The following is a 24747-nucleotide window of genomic DNA, read 5'->3' as shown; positions in this document are numbered from 1 at the left end:
TAACAGCCTCTGGTTAAACACCACTTAATCCCAATGTGTGAATTAATGTACTAATTAGGTTAAGGCTCTCATAACCAAATCTTTTGATATCTCAACTTTCTTCCACTGTCTTAGCAAGTGATTTTTGGGAATTTTATATCTAAACCATAACAGATATGGATTTGATATTAGTATGAAAGGCCAAAGCTTAGCCATTACATTACTTTTAGATGCTCTAGTAATGGATATCATATTAAAGACAACAGGGCAGCACAGATGTTATTATGGAGACTATATTAGTATTAAAGGTCACAGGGCACATATTACATCAGTTTTAGATAACGTATGCCTATTATCTGAGTGTTAAAGGCCATACTACAGATATTATATTAATATAAGATGCCATAATATGAATAACATATTAATAATATTAATTGCCATATGGCAACTATCATATTACAATTAATACTCTATTATGGATATTATATTAGTATTAAAGGTCAGGAAAACTATTGTATCACTTTATATTCTCTAGAATGGATAACATATTAGCATTAAAGATAATAAGGCAGCTATTATATTAATTTTACAGCCCACAGGATGAATATAAAAAACTTAAATGTCACAGGGCAGCTATTATATCAATTTTAGGTGCTATATATTGGTATCACATCAGTATTAGTTTTAAATTCTCAAATATGGATTTATATTAATATTGAAGGCCATAGGAAAACTATTGTGTCAGTTTTAGATGATGATATAATAAGAACATCATATTATTATTAAAGACCACAGCTCAGATATTTTATTAGTTTTAGATTCAATAGCATGGATATTCCATTAATATTCAAAGCCACATAGAAGCTAGTGTATCAGTTTTAGAACACATAGTATGGATATTGTTTTAGTATCAAAGGCCACAGGGAGCTATTATATTAAGAAGTAATAATAGTCTTGAAGCCAAGTTCAGCTACTATAATAGTTTAAGATGTTATGTTATTAATATTAACTTAATTCAAAGGCCACTGGGCAGCTCTTATGTTAGTTTAGATGTTATACAATGGAAATATATATTAGTAAGAAAGCCTGTAGTGGAGCTCTTATATTACTGTTGGATACAACACTACAGAAATTATATTAATATTAAAGGCCACAGGGCAGGTATTATATCAATTTTAGATGCAATAGTATGAATATTATCATAGTTAGAAAACCAAAATAAGGACCTATTATATTAGTTTTAGATGCTATATTTAGATATCATATATGCATAAAATGCCACAGGGCAGCTAATATATTAGTATAAGATGCTATAGTATGGATATTACATCAATGTTAAAAGCCACTGGGCAGGTATTATATTGATTTGGATACTATAATATGGATATCATGTTACTGTTAAATATTATAGTGTGGCTATCATATAATTGTAAATTTATTATATTATATTAATTTTACATGCTATAGTATGCATATTAACATAATACCCATAAGGCAGATATTAGTTTTACATGGTATATTATGGGAATAATATAGGTCACAGAACACATATTTTATCAGTTTTTGATACTATAGTATGAATTTTATATTAGTATTAAAGGCCACAGCTTAGCTTTTATATCAAATTTACATGTTATAATAAGTTTTAAATGCTAATTTATGAGTGTTATATTATTATCAAAGTCCACAAGGCAGTTATTATATTAGTTTTAGGTGCTTTTGTATGGATATTATATTCATATTTAAGGCCACAGGACAGATTATATTTGCTTTAGAACTCACAGTATGAATATAATTGAATGCAAAAATCAGCTATTGTATTAGTATTACTTGCCACAGGCCAAGTATTATATTTATTTCAGATGCCATGGTATTGATAGCACATTCATGTCAAGGCCTCAGCACAGCTATTGCATTAGTTGTAGATGCTGTCTTATGAGCAGCATATTAGCATGAATGCAACATTGAAACAATTACATTGGTTCTGGGAGCCACACTGTGGATATCATATTAATGTTAAAGGCCACAGAAAATGTATTATATTAGTTTTCCAGGCCACAGTTTGGATGATATGTTAATAATAAAGGAAACAAGTCAGTGATTTAATTAGTTTTAGTTGCAGTAGGATCTACATCATATGAACACTAAAGTTCACAGGACAGCTATTATATCAGTATCAGATGCTCTATTAAAGATGTTATATTAATGTTAAAAGCCACAGGGCACTAATAATATCAATTTTCAATGCTATTGTGTGGATATCATGTTAGTATTAAAGATCATGGGGCAGCTCTTATATTAGTTTTAGATGTCATAGTATGGATATTATATTAAAATTGAAGGTCACAGGGCACCTGTTACATTAATTTTTAAATCTATAATATCTATATTGTATAAATTATAAATATTATAAGAAACCTATTATATTATTATCAGATACTATACTATGAATATTACATATTATGAATATTATATTAATATAAAAGTCCACATAGCAGTATTATATTAGTTTTAGATTATATAATATGGATATTACATTGATATGAAAGGACATGTTTTATTAGTTTTAGAATCTATAATATAGATATTAATTATAATCACCATAGCGCAGCTATTATATTAGTTTTGAATATAAGACTGATCACAAGTTTAAGACCAGCCTCAGCAACTTAATGAGGCCCTAAGCAAATTAGTGAGACCCTGTTTCAATTTTTTTTAAAAAAGGGGGTTGGGGCTGCTCTGTGGTAGAGCACTCGCCTTGCAAGTGTGAGGAACTGGTTTGATCCTAGCTCCACATAAAAACAAATAAAGGTATTGTATTAAATCCAAAACTTCAGTTATTACATTAGTTCATATACAACTAAAAAGTTTTTTTAAATGGCAGGGGCTGGAGATGTAGCTCAATAAAAAAAAAAGTGACTGGGAAGCTATTAGCAGCTATTATATCAGTTTTAGAAGCTAGAGTTGGGTATCATAATGGTATTAAAGGTTATTGGGCAGTTATTGTATTAGTGATATATTCTACACTATGAATATCATACTAGCATTAAACATCATCATGTAGTTATTTTATTTTATTATTTCCAGGTGCTATGGTATGAATACTATATTAGTATTAAAGGCCACAGGACAGCTCTTATGCCAGTTTTAGATACTATATATGGATATCACATTAGAACCAAAAGCCACGGAGCAGCTATTATATCAGTTTTCAATGCAAGTTATGTTTAACATATGATACAAAAGGCCACAGAGCAGGTATATCAGTTTTTGATACTATAGGATAGACATAATAATAGTATTAAACACAACAGGGCAGCTATTATATTACTTTTAGATGCTACAATATAGATATCATATTAGCTATGAAGGCCACAGGGCAGATACTATATCAGTTTTATTTTTATTTTATTATTTATTTATTTATTTATTTATTTTGGTACCAGAAATTGAATTTAGGGGAACCTGACCACTGAGTCACATCTCTGCCTTATTTTATATTTTATTTAGTGACAGGGTCTCACTGAGTTGTTTAGCACCTCACATTTGCTGAATGAAGCTGGCTTTGTATTATGTTTCCAGGATCTTCCTGTTTCAGCCTCCTGAGCCACTGGGATTACAGGCATGTGTCACTACACCTGGCCCTATATCAGTTTTAGATGCTACATCATGGATATCATATTAACATCAGAGGCCACAGAGCAGCTGTCATATCAATTTTAAATGCTATATTAGTCTTAAAGGAAACATGGGCAGCCACTTTATCAGTTTTTGATGCTCTAGTATGGATATCATATCAGTATTGGAGGCCATGGAGCAGGAATTATATCCATAGTGATTCATAGTGATATAATTCCTGCTCCATGGCCTTCAATCCTGATATGGATATTGCATTAGTATTAAAAGCTATGGGGAAGTTATTATATTGACTTGAAATGCCATTCTCTTATTTTATTAATTAATGGAATCATTTTATTATAAAAGGCTACAATGCAACTATTTTAATAGTTTTGGAAGATAGAACATGAATATTATATTAACATTAAAGGCCAAAGGGAAGCTAGTATATTAATTTTACATGCTGTTCTATGGATATCATAATAATATTAAAACCACAGGCAGTTATTATATTATCTTAAGATGCAATAGGATGGATATTATATCAATATTAAAAGCCACATGGCATGTATTATGTTTCTTTCAGATGTTATACTATAGATATTATATTAATATTAAAGGTCACAGGGAATATAAGTATTAAGAATTAGATACGGGCTGGGGATGTGGCTCAAGCGGTAGCGCGCTCGCCTGGCATGCGTGCGGCCCGGGTTCGATCCTCAGCACCACATACCAACAAAGATGTTGTGTCCGCCGAGAACTAAAAAATAAATATTAAAAATTAAAAAAAAAAAAAAAGAATTAGATACTATGGATATGATGTTAGTATTAAAGACAATAGGGCAGGGGCTGAGGTTGTGGCTCAGTGGTAGAGCACTTGCCTAGCAAGTGCAGGGCCCTGGGCTCAACCCCTCAGCACCACATAAAAATAAATAAATAAAATAAAGACACAGGACAACTGTTATATTATTTACAATGATAAAGTATGGATACTACATTAAAACTATAGACCACAGGGCTGCTATATTATTAGTTTTAAATGCTGTAGTATGGATATAATAAAAGAATTGAAGGTCACAGAGCAGGTATTGTATTCATTTTAGATGCTGTAGTATGGATTTCATATGCTATTAAAAGGCCACAGGGCAACTATCATTTTAGTTTTAGGGGGCACAGTGTTGATATTATTAAAGACCATAGGGCAGCTAGTATATCAGCATTAGATGCTATATGTGGATATTGTATTAATATGAAAGGCCACAGGAGAGCTATAATATTACCTAAAGAGGCCACAGTATGGTTATAATATTAACAATAGTGTCACAGGCAGCTCCTACAGTACTTTAAGATGCTATAGTATGCACACCGTATTAGTATTAGAGCCCAGCCAGGCAGTGGCACATGCCTGTAATCCCAGTGAGTTAGGAAGCTAAGGCAGGAGGATTATAAGTTCAAGACAAGCCTCAGCCACTTAGTGAGTCCCCAAGCAATTTATCAAGACCCTGTGTCAAAATAAATTTTAAAAAATTTAAAAAGGGCTGGGGATAGGGTTAAATGTCCCTAGTTTCAATTCCTAGTACCAAAAGCAATGTATTAAATCCAAAACTTCAGTTATTATATTAGTTCTATATGCTATACTATGTATATCCTATTAGTATTAAGCTATTATAGTCATTTTAGGTACTATAGTTTGGATATCATATTACTATTAAATGCCAGAGCTATAGGCATTTAGTTAAATTATATTAACTTTAGATGCTATAGTATGGATATCATAATAGTATCAAAGTCCACAGGGCAGCTATTATATTACTTTTAGATGACATAGTATAGAGATTTTATTAAATTTAAGGCTAAAGGTCATGGGGCTGATATATCCATTTTAAATGCTATATTATAGATATCATATTATATGTATATCATATTCAAGGCCATAGAGTAGCTATCATATCAATTTAAGATGCTATAATAAGGATGTCATATTGGTATTAAAAGATACAGGGCAGGGGCTGGGATTGTGGCTCAGCAGTAGAGCATTTGTCTAGCATGTGTGAGGCCCTGGGTTTGATCCTCTGCACCACAGAAAAAAATAAACAAAATAAAGGTATTGTGTCCAACTACTTTTATTATATCAGTTTTAGATGCAATCATATGGGTATTACATTAGTGGCTACAGGGCAGATATTATATTAGCTTGAGATGCTATAGCATGGATATTAATTTAGTATAAAAGACTACAGGGCATCTATTATATCAGTTTTGTGCCAATCACCACCCGTTCCTGAGTCACCATGCCAATCAACACCTGCCACGTCACCAAAGCAACCCTTCTTAAGCTGAAGCTTGCAGACTCACACTGCTGCTCTCTTCCTCTCCTTTTCTGTATTCTTTCTCTCATTTTCTGCTCTCTTCCTCTCCTTTTCTGTATTCTTTCTCTCATTTTCTGCTCTCTTCCTCTCCTTTTCTTCCCCTTCAGGCAGCCCCCCCAATAAAATCTCTTGGTTGAATTTCCATCTCGAGTGAGTCACTTGCCTTTCATTGGATATAGTTTGGATATTTTATTAACATTAGAGGTCACAGGGAAGTTATTATATTAATTTTAAATGCTGGGTATGAATAATGGAATAGTATTTAAACCTCAGGGCAGTTATTATATTAGTTATACTTGCTATAGTATGAATATTACATCGATATTAAATCCTCAGAGCAGCTATTATATTAGTATAGATTCTGTAGAATGGATATTATACTAATATGAAAGGCTACAGGGAGCTATACAATCCTATTCTGCAGCCACAGTATGCATACATTAATACTAAATGCCACAGAGAAGTTTTTATAGTACTGCAAAATGCTACAGTAAACATACTACGTTAGTATTAAAAGCTAAAGTTTAGTTACTATATTAGTTTTAGATATTATAATATATTTATATAGTATTATATCATAATAGTATTGGCAGCTATTTATTAATTAATATTTATTGATATTATTGGCCAAAGGGCAGCTATCTTATCAGTTTTAGATGCCAAAACAAGTCATCAAACTAGTACTAATGGCTGCAGGACAGCTATTATATTAGTATTAAGACCACAAGGGAGATATTATATCCATTTTAGATGATAGAGTATATATATCTTATTTGTATCAAGTCTACAGGGCAGCTATTATATCAGTTTTAGATGCTACACTAAGCAGTTTTAGATGTTCTACTAGTATGATATCATATTAGTATTAAAGGCATCATGGCAACTATTTGTTTTAGGTGATGCAGTATGTATATTATTTAGGGTTAAGACTACAGTACAGCTATTATTTTAATTCAGATGCTACAGTATGATATTATACTAATATTAAAGATCACAGGGCAGCTATTTTATCAGCTTAGGATGACATAATATGAATATCATATTAGTATTCTATATATTACATTATATTATATTATTAAAGGCCACAGGGCAGCTCTTATATTAGCTTTGGATACTATAGGATGGATATTTTGTTAGTTTGGAAGATCTCAGAGCAGCCATTATATCAGTTTTAGATGTTCTAGCATGGATATCATACTAGTATTAAAGGCCCAGGTCAAGAATTATGCCACTTTTAGATGTTCAAATATGCATAACATATTAGTATTAAACTCAACATGACAGTTGATATATTAATTTCAATTGTATAGCATAAATATCATTAGTTTAATGGCTACAAAGCAGATATTATACTAGCTTAATGTACTACAATAAAAATATCATGTTAATATTTTTTAATTTTTTTATTAGTTATTGATACACCTTTATTCATTTGTTTGTTTATATGTGGACCTTTATTCATTTATTTTTGTTTATATGAGAATCTCAAACCCAGTGCCTCACACATGTTAGGCAAGCACACAACCACTAAGCCACAACCCCAGCTAGCATGCTAATGTTAAAGGCCACAGAGCACCTGTTTATCAGTTTTAGATTCTATATCATGTATATTAAATATTAAAATTCACCAGAGAGTTATTATATTGGTTTCACAGACTGTAGAAAAGGTGTCACATTCATATTAAAGATCATGGGATATCTATTACATTGGTTTTAGAGGTCATAATATGGATATCATGTTAGTTTTAAAAGCTACAGGGGAACTATTATATTAGTTTTAGATGCCATAGTATGGATATCACATTAGATTTAAAGGCCACAGCCCAGCTACCATATGCATTTTAGGTACTATACTTTGGATATCATATTAGTATTAAAGGCCTCTAATGGCTCTGATACCTGTTTTTGATGCTATAATATGGAAATTGTATTAATAGTAAATGACACAGAGCAGCTATTTTATCAGTTTTCCATGCCTTATTATGGAGATCATATCAGTAACAAAGGCCACAGGACAGCTATCATATTAGATTTAGAGGTCATAATATGGATGATATATTAATAGTGAAGTCTGGGCTAGGGTTATGGCTCAGCAGTAGCACACTTGCCTGGCATGCGTGAGGCACTGGGTTTGAGTCTCAGCACCACATACAAATAAATAAATAAAGGTCAATCAAAAATATTTAAAAAAAATAGTGAAGTCTATAGGGAAGCTATTATATTAGTTTTACATGCTATCACAAGGTTATTATATTAATATTAAAGGGCAGAGGGAAGCCATAAGATGGATATAATATCTGCATTGGAAGGCCACAGGACAGCTTTTATGTTAATTTCAGGACCATAATTTTTATATCATATTAATGTTCAAGGCCACGGGGCAGGGGCTGGGCTTGTGATTCAGTGGTAGAGCACTTACCTGGCATGCATGAGGCAATGGGTTTGATCCTCAGTACCACATAAAAATAAATTTAAAAGATAAAGGTATGTGTTCATCTATAACTTTAAAAAACATTTTTAAAAGGCCACAGGACAGGCTGGGGTTGTGGCTTGGTGGTAGAGTGCTTGCCTAGCACATGTGAGGTACTGGATTCAATCATCAGCACCACACAAAAATAAACAAATTATGGGCTGGGTTTGTGGCTCAGTGATAGAGCACTCACTTAGCACATGTGAGGCCCTAGTTTCAATCCTCAGTTCCATCTAAAAATAAATAAATAAATAATAAATAAATAAATAAAGGTATATCATGTCCATCTACAACTAAAAAAATTTTTTAAAGGCCACAGGGTATATATTATATTAGTTTTAGATGCTAAATTATGGATATTATGTTAATATAAAAGGTCACAGGACACCTATTTTATTAGTTTTAAATGCTATCCTATGGATGTCATTAGTATTAAAGACCACAGGGCAACTATTATAATATTTTAAGTACCAGAGAGCATAACATGTTAGTATTGAAGGCCACAGGAAGCTGTTATATTAGTTTTAGAGTCCACTGTATGGATATTACCTTAGTATGTAAGGCCATAGTGCCACTATAGTATCAGTTTCTGATGCTGTATTATGTATTTTATATTAAAATTAAAGGCCACAGTGCAGCTATTATATCAGTTTTAGAGGCTGTAGTGTAGATACCACATTTGAATTAAAGAGCAGAGGTCAGCTGTTATATTAGCATTAAGTGCTATAGTATAAGCACCATTTTAGTATTGGAGGCAAAAGTACATGAATCAGTTTAAGATGTTATATATGGATATTACATTAATATTAAAAAACACAGGAGATCTATTATATTAGATGAGACAGTATGTATGTTACATTAGTATGAAAGGCTATCGGACAGCTACTATGTTAGATTGGGATGTTTTGATATGGAGATCACATTACTGTAGAAGACCAAAAAGCAGTTATTATATTAGAACTAAATGCTATAGTGTGCGTATTATATTAGTATTAGAGACTAAAGGTCAACTATTACATTTGTTTTGGTTATATTTTGGATATCATATTAATGTGAAAGACCACAAGACAGCTAATATATTAGCTGTTATATTAAAGGTTTCAGGGCAGTTACTATTTGTTTTATGTGCTTGAGTATGGGAATTACATAAGTATTAAAGGCCACAGCTCAGGTATTATATTAGTTTTAAAAGCAACAGTATGGATATCATATTAAGTATAATATATTACAAGACCACAAGGCAGCTATTATATTAGTATTGGATGCTATAGTATAACTATAATATTCATATAAAGACCACAGGGCAACTATTATAATTATTTTAAATAATTATTTTAAACTATTATAATTATAATTATTTTAAACTGGGTACCTATTGTATTAGTTTTAGATGCTATAGTATGGATGTTATTATTATTAAATACCACAGGGCATCTATTATAATATTTTAGGTATCATAGTGCATATCATATTAGCATTGAAGTCCACAGGAAGCTATTATATTAATTTTATAGGCCATAGTATAAATATTATATTAGTATCAAAGGCCACAAGGCAGCTATAATATCAGTTTTAGATGCCATATTATGGGTTTTATATTACTATTAAAGGCCAAAGGGCAGCTATTATGCCGGTTTTTGATGCTATATATGAATACAATATTAGTATAAGCAGGCTAAAGAACAGCTATTACATTAATTTGAGAGATCACAGTATTAATATTACATTAATGTTAAAGGCTACAGAGCAATTATTACACTACTTTTATATGCTATGATGTAAATATCATGATTGTTATAGGTTACAGGGCTTCTATTTTATTAGCTTTATATGCTATAGTATGGATATTACATAATAGTAAATGTCAAAGATCAGGTATTATATTGGAATTAGATTTCATCATGTAGATATTACATTAGTATTAAAGTCCACAGGGCAGCTGTTATAGTAGTTTAAGGCCATGCATGTATATTGTATTAGTATTAAATATACTAATTTAATATTAGTATATTTAATACTAATATATTAGTATTAAATATACTAATATTAGTATATTTAATACTAATATATTAGTATTACTAATATATTAGTATTAAATATATTAGCTAATATATTAGTTTCAGATTGTATGTTATAGATACCACGTTATTATAAAAGACCACAGGACAGCTATTACATCAGGTTTAGATGCTATACTATGGAGATTATATTAGCACTGAAGTCCACTGGGTAAATATTACATAAGTCTTACATGCTATAATATGGATATTCCACTAAAAAGTGTTAATATTATATTAATATTAGAGGCCACAATGTAGATATAGTATTAGTATTACAGGCCACAGTTTGGACATTACATTAATATTAAAAACCACAGGGCAGTCATTATATTGCTATGAGGGCACCGTGTACATATTTTATTACTGTTAGAGAGTATGATTCTGATATTATGTTAGCATCTAAGGCCACCATATAAATATTATGTTACTGTCAGAGGCCATAGTATGGACATTAATTAATATTAGAGGCCACAATGTGGACATTATGCCAATGTTAAAGATGATAGGGCTGAATGTAATATAGCTATGGGCACTATATTACTATCAGAGGCCACATGTGCACATGTTAGTATCAAAAGTCACTATGGGTAATGCATTAGCATTAGAGGCTGCATATAAATAACACGTTAGCACTATCACATCGCCATATCAATAGCATGTTACCACCAGGTCTGGGAAGGTGACGCGTCCTCTGGTGGCGGCTGGTACTCAATTCAGGACACTGCAGTTCAGAGGTGTCCTTGTGTCCTCTCCTGGCGTTCCTGGGAAATAGATGAACTTCAGTACTGTATCCAGATTATTCAAGGCCAATTTTGGAAATTCAAACAGAAATGAAATCCATTAAACACTATTTGTCAAAGAGTGGTGATTGAACAAGCTTTTAGAAACTATATTCAGTGAAATGAATGTATATGCAAACCAAAATTTCCACAAAAATTGACTCATAATCATCCATAACTAAAATTTGAAAAAATAAACAGAAACAGAAGAAAATCCATGTAATCTTAGAGAGTAGTAAGTGTGTGTGTGTGTGTGTGTGTGTTTTCACTCTGGAACTGGAGATCAAATGCAAGGGCTGCACACATGTTGGACAACCTCAGCTAAAATACTCAGCTACATCCCTAGCCCTTGGTGATAAGTTTTAACACACAATACTAAAAGTTAATTGACATAAGAAAATATTGATAGCATGGACTTTATAAAATTAAATTTTTACCAAGTGTGGTGTTGCATGCCAAGAATCTCAACTACTCAAAAGGCTGAGGCAAGGAGATTGCAAATTCAAGGCCAGCCTGGGAGATTTTTTTTTTTTTTTAAGAGAGAGTGAGAGAGAATTTTTTAATATTTATTTTTTTTTTTAGTTCTCGGCGGACACAACATCTTTGTTGGTATGTGGTGCTGAGGATCGAACCTGGGCCGCAAGCATGCCAGGTGAGCGCGCTACCGCTTGAGCCACACCCCCAGCCCCACAGCCTGGGAGATTTTTAAAGAGATGGTGTATAGATCAATAGTAGAGCACTTGCCTGGCATGTGTGAGGCCCTGGGTTCAATTCCCAGCATCACATGAAAAAATTAAATTTTATTCTCTGTGAAAGAGAGAACAAAAAGAAAAGCTATAAACTGAGATAAATTGTTATAATATGCCATTCTCTTGTGCAGAAACCTCTTGTGAAGAAGCATACCAGATAACTAAGGCAGACGAGGCCATCGAGGAGGTGCAGCTAACTCCCTGTTCCTTAAGTGTGGGCCCTGTATAATGACTTCCTCCAGAAAACACAAGGTGGACATGCAGAGAACAGTAACTCCTCAGACAGAAACTTGAAGGGCACTACCTGAGCCAGGTGAGCACAGTTAGTACTAACATGGCATTCACCTTGAGGGTCTGAAATGACAGAGCAGCTGTCCAGCTCAGTGACCTGCTTCCCTAGACTCACAGCTCAGGCTAAACAAGAGAAAAACAAGGAAACCTGAAAGGCACTCCCCAGCCAGCTGAGCACACTCAGTACTAAGGTGACATTCACCTTGAGGGCTTGACATGACAGAGCAGCTCTCCACCTCTGTGACTGCTTCCCCCAGACCCATGGCCCAAGTCTAGATGTGAGGAAAAACAAGTAAACCCCAAAGTAGAACAATCTAAAAATACCTGACAGGTCCTCCCCATGGTGCCAAGGCCACTGGAACCATGGAATAGAACAGGGAAGAAGCTATTATATCAACCTCCCAAAAATAATTAAAGTAAACCTGCACTTTGTTCAGCTCACAATACTAACATATCTAACCTCTGCTTCTACTAATTTAAATATGATAACATTTTATATATTATAAAAAGTGTATGTACTTCAGAGAAACTGTCAGCCCAAGAGGAGTCTACAGAGACATGTTGACTGGATGTCACTTGGGGTCCTGGATGGGGTCCTGGAACAGGAAGAGGCAGAACTGAGAATCCAAAGAAAATACAACTTCAGTTAATTACAGCATACTAGTGTTTATTCCTCATGACAAATGGTCTAAGATGTTAACACATCTGAGATAGTGCACCTAAGTCATCACAAGGGAAAAGTCAGGTTGAGGCTTTCTTTGAAATTTCTGTATAAAGATAAAGATACTCAAATAAAACTTTACACGTGGCTACATTTCCAGGCTGGGATTGTGGCTCCATGGTAGAGAGCTCACCTAGCATGCACAAGGCATTAGGCTCGATTCTCAGCACCTCATAAATGTAAAATAAAGATATTGTGTCCACCTAAAACTAAAAAATAAAAAATAAACATGGCTACATTTTCAGAAACACCTGTTTTTTAATTATTTGTATAGTTAGTTACTGGTAAATGACACTATTAGCTAGTTCTGTATTTTATTATGAACACAAAATTTATTATAACACAAAAATCAAATAACTCAAGCTAGTATTTAATTCAAGACAAGTGCCTCTGTTATGTGCTGTGCTGAAGTAACAATACATGTAAACTTGTTATATTTTTATGCTGTCACTAGGTACTTCTAAAAACTTCATCACTTTAGGGGAAAAAATAAGATTATATTTTAACTCATGGCTGAATTTTATCAAAAGAGCTGCTTTGCAAAAATACATGTTCCAATGGCAAATTGATTCACTTCAACTTTGGATTAGTTATCCCAAAGAATCCTTGTCTTTATTTTGTTTCTATGCATACACTTTAGCAATAATAAAATAAAATACTTTCCCTGGACAAATAGTCAAAGAAAAGAAAAAGACAGCATTGCAGTGATGATGAGTGACACCTTCTGGGCATTAGAGTTTAAAAGGACACCAGTGTCCATCTTCATGATGCTCTGCAATAAGTGGTGAGCCCAGAGAAGTGCAGTCAGCCCAAGAGTGACTTTACATGCTTCTGTGTTACGGGAAAACATTCTACCTTCTAAAAACCATAAGGAACTATCAGATGCCCAAATTCTTAAATGAGAAGAAAAAGGTAAACAAGATTGGAAAACAATCTGCCTTATGAGCAGAAGAGTTTAAAAAGACACAAAGGTTCATTTGCTCCATGACATTCTGAAGGAAATGGAGAGACACAAGGAGCATAGGTGGCAGCTCCATCCATGCCTGATCTGAGATGCTGTTGCATTATGAAAAAACACTCTACTCTAGAAATCACAAAGAATTATTAGATGTCCAGACTCTTGAATGTTTCAAATTCAGTAGAACTTCTATAAATTTTATTATCACTCTAGCTAGTCATGAAGCTAATCATCACTAAAGGATCTATGGAGTTGTCAATGCAGCTCAGTGGAAGAGTGTTTGCCCAACATGCAGGAGGCCCACAAAAAAAAAGAATTTGTATCTTATTTGTGTAATCAACTAGGAAATGAATGATCACTGCTTCCAGGAAAATATGTAGGACCTGAAACACCACTGAGACTGTCAGAATCAAAATACTCTTGCTGTGAATCGCATAACTAGACTATCATGAACAGCAGGGACACATCATAAAGCATGTTCATATTAAAGCATACCACTGAAAAAAACAAAAAGGCTTTATTGACTGTTGAGAAGAAAAAATGGACATAATATAGCTTATGAAATTATTAACGCATTGGAAACATGATACTGGCATCAAACTCCTCCAGGACATGCCAGGCACATGCTTGTCATCCCAGTTACTTGGGAGGTTAAAGCAAAAGGAACATAAATTTGAGGCCCATCTGGGCAATATAGCCAGACCATGTCTCAAAATTAAATTTTAAAAAGGGCTGGGGATGTATGTAGCTAAGTGCTTGCCGAGCACATAAAAGACCCTGAATTCAACACCCAGTGTGAAAAAAAAATTCTCCAGGCCACATCTGATCATAGACAACCATAGCAGGAATAGGACAGGGAAGAAGCCATTATATCAACCTCCCAAAAACAATTAAAGTAAACCTGCACTTTGTTCAGCTCACAATACTAACATATCTAACCTCTGCTTCTACTAATTTAAATATAACATTTTAAATATGATAAAAAGTGTATGTACCTTTCTAATAAACCCAGCAGATATGCAAGAGATATTGTGGTGTGTGTGTACATATATATATATATATATATATATATATATATATATATATATATACACATAAAGTTATATATACATAAAGTTTTTAAACATATCTCTGGATACCTCTAATACAATACACTCTGCTCTGAAAGCCAACTTATAAGCATATAGTGGCACAAACATTAGGACACAATGTAATTATGGCACTTTACATTAAATAACTCTAAGTGATAATAAACATATAACCTCAAAGGAAGAATTCAAATTTCTGAACTCAAAACATAATGGTATATTTTCAAGTGAGACTTTGAACAGATATAAAACACAAACAGAGTTCTCCAACAAGAATTCCTGGCAATATACAAAGCATCATACTCATCAGAAGACCCAATCCCTTGCTTACAATGAATAAAAGAACTAACTTTCAGGGCTGGGGTTGTGGCTCAAGCGGTAGTGCGCTCGCCTGGCGTGTGTGCCGCCCAGGTTCGATCCCCAGCACCACATACAAAACAAAGATGTTGTCTCTGCCGATAACTAAAAAATAAATATTAAAATTCTCTCACTCTCTCTTTAAAAAAAAAAAGAACTAACTTTTTAAAAATGTAAAACTTTAGGGGCTGGGGGTGTTGCTCAGTGGTAGAGCGCTTCCCTAGCATTCGTGAGGCACTGGCTTCAATTCTCAGGACCACATAAAAATAAATAAACAAATGTAGAATCTTAATAAGACATAGGGATATGCTTTCTAAATTGAAAAGTAGAAAAGAAAATGTCTGTTTAAAAATTGTTATTTTTTTTATTCCAATATTCAACTTTATTGATAAGACAAGAAAAATAAGTAGAAGAAAATATTTAATATTTTCCACTAAACTTTAGTAAGTACCTTATTAAATCTTCAGGTAATTCTAAAGACTACAATGAATCCATGGCCAGTAAAATATATGACATTGTACAGGAAGAACTTATTCAAAAAATGGAGAATATTCACCAGAGGAAAATAAAGCTGAAATAAAAGGCTGAAATATTTTCAGCAGAATCACATTTTGTAGAGAGAGAAAAAATGTACTGACAAAATTAGCAATAGCTGACATTATGGTAATTGTTAATAAGCATTTTTCATCAATTCCAATCTTAAGTATAAAAATTTCTACCTTGTCAGTTGTTTAAGACAGAGAATCTTAATCTTTATCATAAAAATTGTTATTTTTAGTAAAAATGTTTCTTATTTACAAAACTCAGCTATTGACTTGTCTCTTACACATTGTAATGACTTGAGTCCTAAGGAAACTTCATCTGCAATGGTTTTAAGAATCATGCAGGGGGGCTGGGGAGGTGGCTCAGTGGTAGAGCACTCACCTAGCACATGCAAGGCCCTGGGTTCAATCCTCAGCACCACATGAAAATAAAATAAAATAAAGGTACTGTGTACAACTAAAAAATATATATTAAAAAAATATTTGGGGTTGTGGCTCAGCAATAGAGTGCTTGCCTAGCATGTACAAGGCCCTGAGTTCGGCCCTCAAAACCACGTAAAAATAAATAAAATAAAAGTTAAAAAAAAGGAATCATGCAATATAATAGTTGACATTGAAATTTTTTCTTAGAATAATTTCATCTAAATCTGGAAGAGATATTGTGGTGTATATATGTAAATACATAATGTTTTTAAACATATCTCTGGATTCCTCTGATGCTTGAGTTCTGCCAAATGACATTGTGTGTGTGTTTGTAAAAATATGTATGTGTGTGTGTGTGTGTGTGTGTGTATTGCTGTGATGGAACCCAAGGCCTCTCAATTGCTAGGCAAGTGCTCTGTCACTGAGCTGCATACCCAAAGACATCTCAATAAGCAGAATATAATTAAAATCCTTTAAGATTATCATGAGAATTTTCAAATAAGTCTCTCAATGAAAAACCAAAAAAGCTAAAAGCATATTTTAAAAATATTGCTGATGGAAAACAGCAGAAGTTCACAGGATTAAGAATTCTGTGGAAAACTAAAAAGAGAAGAAATTAAAAAGAACTGGAAACCTGGTGGACATGGGGCATTTCCTAGGAAATACAGACATTGCAAAACAACTAAAATAAGACAACTCAATCAATCAATTAGCACAGAAAAGTTGGAACTGCTGCTTAGAGATCTCCCACTGGAAAAAATCCTGGGATCATTAGGGCTCACAGCTGAGTGTTACCTGACCTTTCACAAATTCTGATTTTATTTCAAATGTTTATGATTTAGATTAAAAAGGTGACTTTCCTAAATTCTGTTTATGTTCCATAAAGCCTGATATAGTCAAGATATTTCATCCAATGTAGAATGTCAATGTTTATACATCAGGCTATGTTGTGCACCACTGCAAATGTATTGTCAATAAGTGCCCTGAGCTGTGGCTGTGAGAGGTGGGGCCCGGAGGAGGGCCACAGTCTGGACAGGGCAGGGATCTGGAGAAGAAGCACAGCCTGGAGAAGGGACAGGGGCCTTGGGGGAGGGATCTAGGGCAGAGTCTGTGGAGGGTGTGGTCTGGAGGATGGGGTGGGGTCAGGAGAAGGGAGGCGGGGCCTGGAAGAGGGGTCTGGAGGAGGGTCAAAGCCAACAGGAGAAACAACAGATGGTGAGGAATAGTGTCCTTTGTGGTCACTAGCTCAGAGCCCCTCATTTTCTAGCCTTCCATCCCAACAACTTACCCTAGGGAAACTGACCTGAGCTGGGCAGAGGCAGCGACAGCCTGCCTGACCCACCACCCTCCACCTGGTACAGTAGGCACCAGCAGCTTCACTGAATCCAGGGCAGAAGTCCCTGGGCCATCCACCACCCCTGCCTGCTCTGTACCAGCCACCTTAAAGTGCATGGAAGTAGCAGGTATTCCACTGAAAGAGGAGAGGACCCAAGTATAGTGGTATACACCCATAATCCCAGCTACTAGGGAGACTGAGAAAGGAAAATCCTAAACTTGAGGCCAGTCTAGGTAATTTAGCAAGATCCTGTCTCAAAAAAAGAATGAGGATGTTGCTCACTTATAGGTGGTAGAGCACTTACATAGAATACATGAAATCCTGAGTTCACTCTACTCTTTAGAACATTCTACTCTTTAGGAAAAAAATATATTTTTTAAGGAGAGAGATACACTGTTATTATAAAACCCAATTCCTTTTATTCTACATTTATCATTATCATTTAAATGCATTATCATGTTCATGGTCAATGAACTATTTTGGCAGAAGCTATAGAGCACTTGAAAACTAAAATGTAAGATGCTATTTATTATAGATCAATCAATTCAAGATAAATAATTTCTAAAATGAAGATGTAAGACAGTGGGAAAGTAGATTGGGCTCATAGAAACCTGACTCTCCAACATATTGGTGCAGGCACTGACTTCCTCAACAAGACCCATAAAGTTCAAAAAGTAAAACCAAGACTCAATAAGTGGGATGCCTTCAAATTAAAATGCTCTGCCCAGTAAAGGAAACAGGATCATGAAGAGAGCCCCTCAGAACGGGAGAAAATCTTTTCTATCTACTCTTCCAACAAGGGATTAATATCCAGAAATATAAATAACTCAAAATATGTAACAACAGAAAAATGAATAGCTCAATACAAAAATGGGTGAAAGAGCTAAGCAGGTATTTCTCAAAAGGAGAAATACAAATGGCAAAAAAAAAAAATTTAAAAAAAGTTTCAACATCCCTGGCAATCAGAGAAATGCAAATCATATCTACATTAAGATTTCATCTCCAGTTAGAATGGCAAACATCAAGAATACAAAAAATAATAAACTCTGGTGAGGATATGGAGAAAGGTACACTCACCTGTTGTTTGTGGGACTGCAGACTAGTGCAACCAACCACTATGAAGAGCAGTATAGAGATTCCTCAAGAACCTAGAAATAAAGCCATCACATGATCCAGATGTCCCCCCCCCTTTTTTGGTATTCATCCAAAAGAACAAAAATCAGCATGTTATAGTAATACAGCCGTATCAATGTTTAAGCTAGCACAATTCACAGTAGCCAAGCTATGAAACCATCCCAGGTGTCTGTCAACAGATGAGCAGATAAGGAAAGCATGGTATATACACACAACAGAGTTTTACTTGGCCATAAAGAAGAATGAAATTACTGCATCTGCTGGTAAATGAATGGAATTGAAGAACATCATGCTAATTGAAATAAGCCAGACTCAGAAAGCCAAGAGTCAAATGTTTTATCTTATATAAAGAAACTAGAGATAAATAAGGAAATATAAAAAGGGAGAGATCCCATGAAGATAGAAGGGAGGTCAGTGGAATAGAAGGGAATGTAGGGGGAGAGAGGAGGGATAGAAAAAGAAAGGAACTGCAGAATGAAACTGACCAAATGATCTAAGTACATATACAACTATACCACAGTGAATCTCCCCTTCATGTCTATCTATAAACCACCAGTTTAACAAAACACTAGACCACTAGAGAAAGAGGAGAAGGAGGAAGAAGATGGAGAGGGAAAATGGAAAAACTGGGGTGAAATTGAACAAATTATATTCCATCCATGTCCACATACATCAAAATGGACCCCACTATTATGGATAAGTAAAATGCACCAGGGCTGTGGTTGGGCTCAATGGTAGAGCACTCACCTAGTGTGTGTGATACCCTGGGTTTGATTCTCAGCACTACATAAAACTAAATAAATAAATGTATTGTGTCCAACTACAACTAAAAAATAAATATTAAAAAAATTTTTTTCAAAAGAGGGAAAATGCACATATACTGACAATTAACTGGAATTTTCTCAACCAAAGAAAAATTTGGTTCATGAGTTTAGTTCCATGGGATAAACTTTCTTAATATTTTTAGGTGTAGATCAAACAATTACCTTTATTTTATTTATTTATATGTGGTGCTGAGGATCAAACCCAGTGCCTCACACATGCTAGGCAAGCACTCTACCAGGAAGCTACAGCCCCAGCCCTGGAATATATTTTTAATAAATAAATTTGTTACAAATAACATATTAAACTGAAATAAAGCAGAGGGCTGTTAACACATGTGCTTTTTCATATTTCCGTATTATTTTCTTTTCTACTACTTTGACACCGAAAAAAAAAAAAAAGAATCATTAAAACAATAAGGAGGGCTGAGGTTGTGGCTCAGTGGCAGAGCACTTGCCTAGGATGTGTGAAGCACTGGGTTTGATTCTCAGTTCCATGTATCAATAAGTAAAACACAATCCATTGACAACTAAAATAATACTTTAAAAAATAAACAATAAGGAAAACAAGTAATGGAGTCTCTCCTGGGCTTAGAACCCTCATTCATCATTCCTCCTTCATCCCATCCAGGTTCTCCATGAAAAATCTGGGTAAGATGTATGAAGAGGATGAGGGGCTGGGGCTGTGGTTCTGTGTTAGAGCACTTGCCAAGCATGTGCAAGGCACTGGGTTCAATCTTCAGCACCACATAAAAATAAATAAATTAAATAAAGGTATTAGGTCCAACTACAACTAAATTTTAAGTTGTGGCAATATATACATAATGTAAATTTTTAAAAAAAGATGATAAGTGTCAGATCAGACAAGGCAGGCAGCAGCCAAAGGAGGCAGATTTAAAAGGGCCGCTGAACAGGCTTATTGAGATCTCACTCCTGGGCGGAACTCGATCAGACCCACAGAGGGGACAGGGGAAGGGTCTGAGGAGAAACTGCATGGAAGCTCGTCAGGACTGGACTTTTATGGGGCTTACAGCAGGAAGGGAAGGGCTTAGGACAGGAAAATGTGTTCTTAGAGTCCCTTGTCCCCTTGGAGTTGGTCAGGGGAGTTGGCTGAACTCCAGGATTGGCCAGGGGTCCTGCTGATTGACAGGCGTTAGTCAGGAGATCTGGCTGACTGACAGGCATTTCCACCGGCATCTGATTGATGTTCTTTTCCAGCGCGGGCTGCTTTGTTTTAAGTTGCCACTAAGTCGCCACCAAGTTGCTGCCACCGACCTAACAATAAGGGTCACAACCTAAGGCAGGACCCTGCTGCAGAGCCACCTGAATGAAATAGTGAAGGAGCAGGGCACACAGCCAGACTATGCTCAGCTCTCAGTCCCAAGGTGGTGCTCTCTCCTCACCAATACCACATTTCCCACACCTGCTGCGGGTCATTCCAGAAGCTTCTAGGGCATCTCCCTCAGGCAGCTCTGAGAACAAGAGAGCTCCAGGCATCCCTAGAGACATGACCCACAGTGTCCCCAAGCCAGGCGTCCACCTGAGGTAGCTCTGAGGAGAAGGGAGCTCCAAGCCTCCCTAGACACATGAACCACACTGTCCCCAAGTCAAGCATATCCCTGAGGTGGCTCTGAGGAGAAGGGAGCTCAGGGCATCCCTAGACACATGCCCCACAGTGTCCCTGAGCCAGGCGTCACTCTCAGGCAGCTCTGAGGAGAAGGGAGCTCCAGGGTTCCCTAGAGACAGAAGCCACAGTGTCCCCCAGCCAGGTGGCTTCCTGGGATAGCTCTGAGGAGAAGGGAGTTATGGGCATACCTAGAGACATGACCCACAGTGTCCCCAAGCCCAGCGTCCACCTGAGGTAGCTCTGAGGAGAAGGGAGCTCCAGGTGTCCCTAGAGACATGACCCACAGTGTCCCCGAGCCAGGCGTCCACCTGAGGTAGCTGTAAGGAAAAGGGAGCTCGGCCCCTCCTTGAGGAGTGACCCACAGTCAGGATCCAGGCTCTGTGGTGTGGGTGGCCTCTCACCCTGAAGGAGGTGGACTGGAGTCCAAGAGGAGGGCGAGGCCCCGCCCCCGATGGCCACGCCCCATGGCCAGCTCCCAGATGGCCACGCCCCACAGGACCTGCTCACTGCTCAGAGGTGGTGCCCACTCCTAGTTCCTGGTAAATCTGAGCCCTTTCTCCACTCTCAGCTGTTACTGGACAGAACCTGTCCCCACTGCTGTCACAGGTCTGGCGGTGTTGTCTCTGTCATCTTGGAGTGGAATCTCAGGAGAGGAGGGAAGGGAGTCCAGAAGCCCACTCCCCGTTCACTGGAAAGCGGGGAGCTGAAACTCCAAACCCAGCTCTTGTGTTCCAGCGAAGGAAAATTTAAAGTCAGACACCAAAAGTCATGCAGGAGAGGTTCTGAGAAGTGACAGTGAGGTGAAAATAAGCTAAAAGTGAGGCTAAAGCAAAAGCAGTCTCAAGGGGGAGAGTGGGCATCTCCAGGCAGGGAACAGGAGGAGACAAGGCTGTCCCCAGACTTCATTAATGTTTGATCTTTACGGGAGAACTGGGGACCACCTCTGTACTCTGCCCATCAGGTGGTCAACTCCTCCTTCATGTTGGCCAGTGGAGCTTTTTACCTTAGCTGGTCCTCTCCAGAACTGTCACGGTGGCCCTCCTATTTAGGGGGCTTCATCTACAAGTCAGTCCCATGTTAATGTGGGTGATGTCAGGTCGGTGGTGGGGACTTGGTGGTGACTTAGAACAAAGCAGCCCTCACGGGAAAGGAACATCAATCAGGTGCCAGCGGAAACTCCTGTCAATCATGGAGATCTCCTGACTAAGGTCTGTCAATCCTGGCCAATCCTGGAGTTTAGCCAACTCCCCTGACCAACTCCAATGGGACAAGGGACCCTAAGAATACCTTTTTCTGTCCCAAGCCCTTCCCTTCCTGCTGAAAACCCCATAAAAGTCCAGTCCAGTCAAGCTTCCATACGGTTTCTCCTCAGACCCTTCTCCTGTCCATTCTGTGGTCTGATCGAGTTCCACCTGGGAGTGATATCTCAATAAAGCCTCCTTCGGCTTTCGGATCCTCAGCACCACATACAAAGATGTTGTGTCTGCCAAAAACTGAAAAATAAGTATTAAAAAATTCTCTCTTTAAAAAAAAAAGTAAGTGAAGTAGAAGAAAAATCTGTGACATTAAACTTTCTAATATTTGGGAATAGATTGTCTTTAGAAAAAAAATTATTTTTATAATTCTAGAGACTCTAAATGTAAAGATTATTAAGATGATTAATGGGATATGTTGTTAAGTCTTCTCCCATGGGGAAAGTGCTTTTGTGGACTTTTTTGGATTTTTTTTGTGAATTTTTATATTTTGAAATATTAGGTAAAGATTTTGGGGGGGGTTATATACTAGAAGTCTGTGCTCGGAGAGTGAGAAAAGGGGAAGGAAAATTTTGTGACGAGACTTGATACAAGGATTCTTTACCTGTGGTGGAGTGAATGTTATTTTTCTACTGTTTTTGTGAATACTCAGAAGGTTTATACTGAACCTCTTTGCTACATTCTGGTCCTGCTGAATCAGAATGGCTGGAACTCAGCCACTGAGGACAAAAGACCTTTAGCTGCTGTTCCCCGTGGTATCTCTAACTAGACTCACTGCCAGCAGTGCTTTCTTATTTTTTTTTTTTTACTTTTTTTTTAATATTTATTTTTTAGTTTTCGGCGAACACAACATCTTTGTTTGTATGTGGTGCTGAGGACCGAACCCCCTTAAGCAACCTGGCCTGGGTGCCAAATGAAGACGGCCTTAAAATCTGGTCGTAACACTGGCGTCTGCCGTTAAAACTCACCTTTAAAGTCCTCTGTGCTACAAGGAAAAGTACAAGACACAGGAGAACACAAGCTGCAAGCACAGGCCGCAGAGACAAGGCAAGCTGCTACCCCTAGGACCCTGGGGGGGATGGGGGAGGGGGAATAGAGACAAATCTAACAGAATCCACCTGGCTAGGGAAGCTCAGGGAACCTGTGCCCCAACTTTAAACTGCAGGCACCATGCTGTTTCCATTACCATGGTAACCACCGTAAGCTTGACAGAGTGGGCTCCTGGTCCCGCCTCCCACATTTAAAATCATTTTTGAATTAAATAACCTGATTTTCTCTATGGTTATGTTACTAACTAATGCTATTGATGAGAGGTTTCCAATATATGCTTTTTTATATTTTGCTTTTAATCTTAAAGGTTACAAGGGTGCATTTGCTTGTCGTAGGAACAAAAGCCAGAAATGTTCCTGTGATGAAAATAAAACCCTTATTCTCATTCCTGACTTAGTAATTACAAAAAATAAAATATACATAAGGGTCTTATTTCAGCTACATCATGTGACATCACACATAAGAGTGAACTCCTAGTTAAAAGTAAATTGAAATGGATCCAAATATCTCAAGAACCACATGGTTACATAAAGTTAATACAATTATAAGTTATGCCCTTATTATTAATATATTTTTCTAGGTATTTTGATTATCTATAGTTATTAATTCATAAAATAGTTACCATATATGTCTAATTGCTTAGTTAATATATATTTATCTAATTGCTTTTCTTCAACAGAAAACACATAATTTATTAACTTCTTATACATGCATTTATCTGATGTTCTGCCTTAGCTCCTCTGCTTCTGTTTACAGATATTTTAGATAAATACATTTTACTATAAATTTGCTTTCCAGAAAGAATACAACCTTCAAGTAATCTCTAGTTCTCAAAGTTATCATACAAACTTTTTTAAAAATATATTTTTGTTTTAGTTGTAGTTGGACACAATACTTCTATTTTTTAATTTTATGGTGCTGAGGATTGAACCCAGCACACCACACATACTAGGCAAGCGCTCTACCACTGAGCCACAACCCTAGCTCCTGTTTAAACTTTTATAAGATGATAAACAAATATAATTCTATCTACAGAAATATTCAAGGGCTTTAATTATATATTCATTGATATTTCTTTTTATCAAAGTACAAAAATTTGGTTAGATTTTAAAGTTTTCAGAA

This window comes from Ictidomys tridecemlineatus, chromosome 10 (assembly GCF_052094955.1).
Source record: "Ictidomys tridecemlineatus isolate mIctTri1 chromosome 10, mIctTri1.hap1, whole genome shotgun sequence".
In the NCBI taxonomy this organism is placed as follows: domain Eukaryota; kingdom Metazoa; phylum Chordata; class Mammalia; order Rodentia; family Sciuridae; genus Ictidomys; species Ictidomys tridecemlineatus.
The sequence above is the reverse complement of the archived record's forward strand: the minus strand, read 5'-3'. Positions refer to the sequence as shown.